We start from the raw sequence: 372 nt of genomic DNA on the forward strand, positions 1-372 counted from the left end.
TTCCTGCTGCCCTTATTCTGTAGAGCTCAGTGAAAGACAGCCAGGTGATGAGAAGGATTTCTGCTGCACAGAATAACCCTGGGATGTGACTTTTCACACCGCCCTGCTACCTGGTGCGTAAGAGTCTCTTACAGAGGTGGTAATGAATTGCTGATAGACACAAACCTTTTTAACTTAGGAAGCCTGTGACATAATTGATGGATAAAAATGAAATAATGCAGGAATTTTTAAAAATTTCTGCAGTACCATATATCCTGTTTTGCTTATTGTATTCCTCTGTAATGCCTCTCCCTGTGTTTCCTATTCTTCTGTCATTCTGCCTGAGCTGTGAGGGTAAAGAAACCTGCCCTTGTTTCCCACCAAAAGAGCAGG

The sequence above is a fragment of the Egretta garzetta genome, unplaced genomic scaffold (assembly GCF_000687185.1).
Source record: "Egretta garzetta isolate BGI_Z169 unplaced genomic scaffold, ASM68718v1 scaffold94, whole genome shotgun sequence".
Taxonomy (NCBI): Eukaryota; Metazoa; Chordata; class Aves; order Pelecaniformes; family Ardeidae; genus Egretta; species Egretta garzetta.